Raw genomic sequence first — 7,953 nt, 5'->3', positions numbered from 1 at the left:
GTAACTGTCAGTAGATGGAAAGGTAGCCAACTGAGGGATAAACACCCATCTCCAACCCCACTAACTGGGTGCTGGGGGTAGGAGATGCACATATGTTTGTATTTGGGGAGGTTGTTGAATAATCTTTGGATTATACCAGGGTTGGAGCTATGGGATATGCCCTGGACTGCTAACCACAAGGTCAGTGGCTGAAACCTATTACTTGCTACTCAGAAACCCTATAAAAATGTCACTACGAATTGAAACCAACTCAAGGGCACTTAGCAACAACAAAATCCATCCTGAAGTCCTGTGACAATGTCCCACTTGAAATTTCTTACCAGCTGTCTTCATTATTTGCTGCTGCTGTAATATAATTACCACAAGTATAACAGAAATTTATTTTCTTATAGTTTCTTGTTGTTAGAACCATTGAGTTTGTTCTGACTCAGCAGCCGTATGTCCAACAGAGCAAAATACTGCCCAGTTCGGTGTCATCCTCACAATTTCTATATTTGAGTTCATTGTGACAATCACTGTGTCCGTTCATCATGTTGAGGGAGGACCTACCTCTTTTTCACTGGCCCTCTACTTTACCAAACACAATGTCCTTCTCTGAGGGACTTATCTCTCCTGATAACTTGTCCAAAGTATGGGAGATGAAGTCTCACCGGCCTCTGTTCTGAGGAGCATGCTGACTGTCCTTCTTGTTAGGAGGTTAGAAGTCTGAATTCAGAGCTCTGTTTCTAAGGGAAAGTGTTCTTCCTCTGTCAGCTCGAGAGTAAGGCCCTTGGCTCCTTTCAACATCTGTAGGCCTGGCATTCCTTGGCGATCTCTTCGTGTCTTAGTATCAGTCTTCCCCTTGAAGTAGGAGCTCCTCAGCTCAACGACCCTGGGAACGCAGGATGTGTTCTGTTCCTTGGTTTTCTCTTGACTGAGTTTTGACTGAGTTTTCTCTTTGGTTTGATTATTTAATTTCTTTTATATCTTAAAATGATGGATTCAAGATACGACCTAATTGGGATAATAATCAATGTAATGAAACAAGCTATATGAATGGTTGAATGTGAAGCTGATGATGTGCCCTGTAAACTTTCACTCAATCCAAAATAAAAACATTTATTAAAAAAAAAGATATGACCTAATTATGCAGATTGTACCCTGCCTCATTAACATAACTTCATGAATCCTGCCTCCTTAACATCATCTAGAATAATTGCATCAGATCACAAAGGAAGATCCTTACATAACATGAAGATGTATGGCCTAGCCAAGTTGAAAAACAGTTTTGGGGGACACAGTTCAATCCGTAACATTTCACCCTGTGGCCCCCCCAATTCATGTATGTGCCACACCTGAAACATAGTCATTCAGTCATATCATCCCCAAAGTGCCTGCACACAGTACAGAAACATCTGTAAACTAGGACTTTCTCTTCTTCAGTTCACTGATAGTAAGCAGCTCTTGCTGAAGAGCATGCTGACTGGGAAAGGGAAGAGATTGTGATAGGGATGAAGGCCAAGGGCATTTGGGGTCCTGCTCTTGTCTAGACCAGTTCCGTGGAATGATGGTGTGCTGCTGTGCACATCCAACTTTGTGACTCGGTGGGTCAGACAACGCCCAGTTCATGATGAACAGCTCAGGCCATATTGTGACTTGTTGGACTATGGGTAAGCATTCAGTCTTGACTAAGGCTAAAAGTTATTCCTTTTCCCTTTTTGTTAGCTTTTTATTATGAATTGAGTGATGATTTACTGACAAGATCATCAGCTTTCCATTCAATAATTCAGACTCATGTTGTTTTATTATAGGACAGTTCCCTAAATTAAAGTTCTTTCTCTGCTAAGTAAAGGAGCTCTGGTAGCATAGTGGTTACGAATCAGGCTGCATGCAAACTGTGAGGCCAGCAGTTCGAAACTAACAGCTGCTCTTCAGGAGAAAGATGAGGTTTTCTGCTCCCGTAAAGATTTACAGCCTCAGAAACCCTGTTCAGGGTTGCTATGGATCGGAACCAACTCAACAGCAAGAATAACAAAATAAGAATAAGGCTTATCACACAAGCAAGGGCTTTACTAGTAGGTGTGAAAGTACCTTGGCAAGGGGAGGTGTGGCTGGTGTTTGGGGACAACACAGCACCCTCTCCCCTCAGCAAGCTTTAGACAAGACAGTTCGACTCTTTACTACGATAATGAGAGGAATGGGGAACAAAGAAACTGGGCAGTTCTTCCTGGAATTTTCCCAGTTAGGAGAAGTTACGGTAAGTGGATGAATGCCAGTCTTTTGTCAAGATGAGTTCTGCTGTAAAGGCTTCTGGGATGCTGATCATCACTTATTATGGGATGTATTTGACAGCACCCCCTACTAGAAGGCTATGTCTTGATTGGGGTTGGAGAAACTGTGCATGCTTTGGATCAGATTCAAGTTTGTTCTGGTCAAATGAGTTTCTAAAGACAATTTTAAGGAAATTTTGCGTTAGGACAATAGATGTGACTACAGCATTCCAGGATGTGTGTGGGCCCCAGGCTGTGGGCAGGAGGTTTTGTGAGACAGTCTCTTTCCCCGAGGAGAATCTCTGCATTTAGGACACTTTTATATCTAACTTTATTCCAGTAGACTTGCAGAACCTGCTGCTCTCACTCTGGGCTCCTTATTTTAATGAATTTAATTTTTGAATGATTTCCGATAAAGCCCACCCTGCTCCAGTTTCACCTCATTGATTGCAATCCTTCCAAGGTAACATCACTATCTCCCTTCCTCCACACGTTTCCTGTTCCATTCCTCCTTCCTTCCTAACTCTTCTGAAATGTGTCCTTGGGTATGTGCTGCCCTTATGTGCTCAAATGGTTCATTAGTTTATGGTGTGCATATCTCCCTAAAGGAGCTCTGGTAGCGTAGTGGTTATGAGTTAGGCTGCTAACCTCAAGATCAGCAGTTCGAAACTACCAGCTGTTGCGCAGGAGAAAGATGAGGCTTTCCACTCCATTAAAGATTCACAGCCTTGGAAACCGTATGCTGGGTCACTAGGGGTTAGAACCGACTCCACGGCACACCACCACCACCACTACCATATCTCCCTAGGAGTCCTGGTGTGGCACCATAGGATAAGCACACAACCACAAGGTCAGTTTGAACCTCAAGGCTGATGATTCAAACTCACCAGCTGCTCTTCAGAGGACCAACTATAGAGGGTCTCTATGAGTTGGAATTGACTCAATGGTACTTAACAATAAACATTGAGCCATGGGGGTGAGTTCAGTTCAGACCTGAAGGGGAACTAAGGGCCATTGTCTCAGAGATTCTGCCAGCCTCTATCTGACCAGTAAGCCTGGTCTTCTTATTATTTTGAATTTTGTTTCACGTTTTTCTCCCCCTCTACCCAGAACCTGCTCATGTGGCTCCTTTCAGAGCAGTTGGTAGCGGTGGCTGGGACCATCTAATACTTACAGACTCAGGGTCGTGGAGACTGGACGAATTGTGTCCTTGGTTTTTATCACACTTCTTTCCTCTGGACAGGGAGAGAGCATTAGGTGCATCTTAGATGATGACTCACAAGCTTTTGAGACTCACCAGAGCATGGTGTGGCACATTGTCTTCATGAACTACGCACAAGCTGTTTTTAAGGCAGAGTAGTTATTGACCATAGACTGCAAGAAGCCGGATTCAGAAGAGGACGTGGAACGCGGGGCATCATTGCTGACATCAGATGAATCTTGGCTGAAAGCAGAGAATATCAGAAAGATGTTTGCTTATGCTTTATAGACTATGCAGAGGCTTCCAACTGTGTAGATCATGACACATTGTGGATAATATTGTGAAGAATGGGCACTCCAGAGCTCTTGATAGTGCTCTTGAGGAACCTGAACATACACCAAGAGGCGATCCTAGAACAGAACAAGAGGATATGGAATGGTTTAGAATCAGGAAAGGCATGCGCCAGGGTTACAGCCTTTCACATACTTATTCGATCTGTAGGTTGAACACATAATCTGAGAAGCTGAATTCTATGAAGAAGAATGTAGTCTCAAGATTGGAGGAGGACTCATGAGCAATGAGTTAAGACTTTGTCCCTCTGGAGCCACTCTCAGTATCAAATGTTGTAGGCTGAGTTTTCTCAAAGCACAAATTCAGTGAAGTGTATTCATAGAAATATCTATGTTGTTGTTAGGTGCCATTGAGTCAGTTCCAACTCATAGTGACGCTGTGCCCAACAGAACAAAACACTGCCTGGTCCTGCACCATCCCTGTAATTGTTTTTAGGTTTGAGCCCATTGTTGCTCCACTGTGTCAATCCATTTTGTTGGGGGGCTTCCTCTTTTTTGCTGACCCTCCACATTACCAATCATGATGTCAGGTCCCTCCTGATAACATATTCAAAGTACAAGAGACGACGTCTAGCCATCCTCGGTTCTAAGGCGTATTCTGGTTGGACTTCTTCCAATACAGATGTGTTTGTTTCTCTGGCAGTCCATGGTATTTTCAGCATTCTTCACCAACACCATAATTCAAACGCATCAATCCTTCTACAGTCTTCCCAAGTCATTACAGAACTATCACATACAGAATGTTGTTGGTGTTTGTTGTTGTTGTTAGGTGTCATCAAATTGGTACTGACTCATAGCAACCCTATGTACAACAGAACGAAATATTGCCTGGTCCTGGGCCAACCTCAAAATCATTGTTAATGCCTGAGCTCATCACTGCCACCACTGTGCCAATCCATCGCATTGGGGGTCTTTCTATTATTTTCTGACTCTCCACTTTACCAAACAGATGGATCTTGACTGAAAGCAGAAACTATCAGAAAGATGTTTACCTGTGCTCTATTGACTATGCAAAGGCTTTTGATTGTGTGGATCATGACAACCTATGGACCATATTGCGAAGTATGAGTGTTCTAAAACACTTAATTGTGCTCATGAGAAACCTGTACCAAAGGGCAGTTCTTCTAACAGAACAAGGGAATATTAAAGGGTTTAAAATTAGGAAAGGTGTGTGCCAGGGTTGTATTCTTTCACTATACTTATTCAATCTGTATGCTGAGCAAATAATCCAAGAAGTCGGAGTATATGAAGGAAAAGGTGGCATCAGGATTGGAGGAAGGCTCATTAACAACCTGTGATATGCAGATGATACAGCCTTGCTTGCTGAAAGTGTAGAGGACTTGAAAATACTTACTGATGAAGATCAAACACCACAGCCTTGGGTATGGGTTGCATCTCATTGTAAAGAAAACAAAAATCCTCACCAACAAACAACATTAATATCAATGGAGAAAAAAATGAAGTTGTAAAAGACTTCGTTTAGTAGGAACAGCCATCAACACTCATGGAAGCAGCAGTCAAGATGTCAAATGATGTATTGCAGTAGGCAAATCTGTTGCACAAGACTTTTTAAAAGTGGTGAAGAGCAAAGGTATCAGTTTGAGGACTAAGGTGCACCTGACCCAAGACTTGGTATCTTCAGTAACTTCGTACGTATATGTGAAAGTTGGACAGTGAATAAGGAGGACCATAGAAGAATTGATGCATTTGAGTTACGGTGTTGGAGGAGAATATTGAAAGTACCACGAACTGCCAAAAGAACAAACAGATCTGTGTTGGAAGAAGTACAGTCAGAGTGCTCCTTGGAGACCAGGATGGCCAGACTTTGTCTCTTATACTTCAGACATGTCGTCAGGAGGGACCAGTCACTGGAGAAGGATATGCATACATATGAGGTGACTGAAAATACCATGACTTGAGTCAGGTGCACCTTAGTCCTCAAGCTGACATCTTTGCTCCTGAACACTTTATAGAAAGTCTTTGGCAGCAAATTTGCCTAATGCAATACGTTATTTGATTTCTTGATTTCTGTTTCCATGAGCAGTGATTGGGGATTCAGGTAAGTTGAAGTCTTTGCCAACTTCAATCCTTTCTTTGTTTATCATGATGGTATTTTTTTGTCCATCTGTGAGGACTTTTGTTAATTCTTTACATTGAGGTGCAATCCAAGTACCTAACAGTAACAATCCGAGTACCTAAACCCCCAACATGCTTCATAGAAACGTCTCCTAGGGAAATAAAATTCTGCACAAAGGTTTGCACGCAAGAATAGTCATTACCTATAATATCTCAAACTGGAAACAATCCCCACAAGTTAAATATACCATGATAGAATGGTACATAGCCACAAAAATGTTGTCAGACTATTTATAGACATGGAACGAACATTGTTCATGATGTACTGCTAAGTGGACTAAGACGCTACAGCACAATGAACACAGGTAGTGCTTCCCTGTAAGGCAGGCCAGGGAAGGTGACTAAGACCATGTGGATCCTATCCTCCAGAAGGTGTCAGGAGAGCTGATGGGGCTTTGTGAACTTTCTTATTGTAAATCAGAAGAAACGACAAGATAAGTTGGTCAATGTCTCAGCTAACATGCTGACTAATCCTTCGATCAGCATTGTTTTTGTCCTATAAATCACATCCAGTAGAATTATTTCAAGTCATTAGACAAAGAGGCAGGCACCTGAACTGGGCAGAAAAGCAGCAGGCTCAGGAGGATGGCCCTTTCTTCTCAGTGGCCCTGGGACTCAGCAGGTCCAAGAATACAAACATGAGATGAGTGTCACGCTGAACACTCCTGACACACACAGCCTGTGTGACTACAGTTCCATCATCCACCGTGTAGATCTGGTTTCTATTCCCAGTCAACATACCCCATGTCGGTTAACAGAGGTTTTCATCTTGCTACAACACTGAATGTGTTTCCGTGGAGTTACCAGATGAAGATCAAAGAAGGAAGCTCTGGTGGCCTACTCCCCAAAACCAAGGGTCACACCCCAGTCTGTATGGAACCAGTCACACCCTGTGGATCCCAAGGGTCACACCCCAGTGTGCATGGACCAGTCACACCCTGTGGATCCCAAGGGTCACACCCCAGTGTGCATGGACCAGTCACACCCTGTGGATCTCAAGGGTCACACCCCAGTCTGTATGGAACCAGTCACACCCTGTGGATCTCAAGGGTCACAACCCAGTGTGCATGGACCGGTCACATCATGTGGATCCCAAGGGTCACACCCAGTGTGCATGGACCAGTCACACCCTGTGGATCCCAAGGGTCACACCCCAGTGTTCATGGACCAGTCACACCCTGTGGATCTCAAGGGTCACACCTCAGTGTGCATGGACCAGCCACATGACTGGAGTGCAGCTAACAATACCAATGCCAGTTTCAGGCTGGTATGGGATTTAAATCAGTTATCCCAGGAGGTAAAACTCATATAGGAACTATTTGATACATACGTGTTTACTGCTCACATTGTTATTGCTACTATAATTATTCAAGCATGATGAATATCTTTCCACAGAACAAGGGTTATGAAGATCCAGTACAAGCGCTACACCCCAGTCCCCCTGGATCTACCCCACCTGCCTTACCCAATGGAAGTAGGCACGTAGGTCCACCGATGAGCATATTCTCGAATGCACACCACAGCACTGTTCATGATAGCCCCATACTGGAACTAGCCCAAGTGTCCATAAACAATTTAACAAATAAAGTGTGGTGGATTCATAAATGGAACCATGAAGCAATGCCAATGAAGCCCTATATACAATTCCCATACACAGCACCTAGACCTACAGTCGCATTCTGGTGTGGCAATGGCGGTTTGTGCCAACTTGCCTGGGCCAGGATTCTTACTGGTTTGGCAGTTGATATGTAGTTATCCCCCTGATGAGCTCTGGTATGATGTAATCAACTCTGAAAGGAAGTTTCCACAGGATTGTGGACTGCTTCCAATCTATTATACACTCAGACAAACCTCGTGGGCCCTCTGCTGGGTCTGGGTCCTGCGTTTGGCTCCTCTGACCTCTGCTTCTTTGGACTTGAGCTAGTGGCCTGCTCTACTGCCTGCTAATCCTGGGAGTCGTCAGTAGCCTGCCGTCCTACCTACCCGAGCTGTCTGCTGGATCTGCTATCTAACCTGA

The sequence above is a fragment of the Chrysochloris asiatica genome, unplaced genomic scaffold (genome assembly GCF_000296735.1).
Source record: "Chrysochloris asiatica unplaced genomic scaffold, ChrAsi1.0 scaffold00238, whole genome shotgun sequence".
NCBI classification, from domain to species: Eukaryota; Metazoa; Chordata; class Mammalia; order Afrosoricida; family Chrysochloridae; genus Chrysochloris; species Chrysochloris asiatica.
The sequence above is the reverse complement of the archived record's forward strand: the minus strand, read 5'-3'. Positions refer to the sequence as shown.